Here is a 452-nt window from a genome sequence, read left to right as displayed (position 1 = left end):
AAATGAAATATAATTTCTTAAAGATTGCCCATTTCAATAACCTCTTTTGAAAGTGCATCACAGATACACACATGACATTCGACATCGAGTGCACACAGCTGCTACATAATAATAATAATAGCAAGACAATAAAATGAAGTAAATAAGATGAAATAAAAAAGAATATGTCTTTAGTTCAATAGGCAGAGAGCTCCATAGTGTGGGGGCTCTAATAGCAAAAGCTCGATCACCCTCAGTCACAGGCCATGATCTGGGAGTAACTTGTAGCGCTCCATCCATGGATCTTAATGGTTGAGGGGACACAGACCAGGTCAACAGATAAGAAGTGTATTTAGGAGCAAGGCTGTTAAGTTCTTAAAAGTAAGTAATACAATTTCAAAATCCATACATACATCTCAGTCAATTCAGTTCAGTTCAGTCTTATTTGTATAGCGCCAAATCATAACAGAAGT

This window comes from Chaetodon trifascialis, chromosome 17 (genome assembly GCF_039877785.1).
Source record: "Chaetodon trifascialis isolate fChaTrf1 chromosome 17, fChaTrf1.hap1, whole genome shotgun sequence".
Lineage (NCBI taxonomy): Eukaryota > Metazoa > Chordata > Actinopteri > Chaetodontiformes > Chaetodontidae > Chaetodon > Chaetodon trifascialis.
This window is presented reverse-complemented; position numbering follows the sequence as displayed.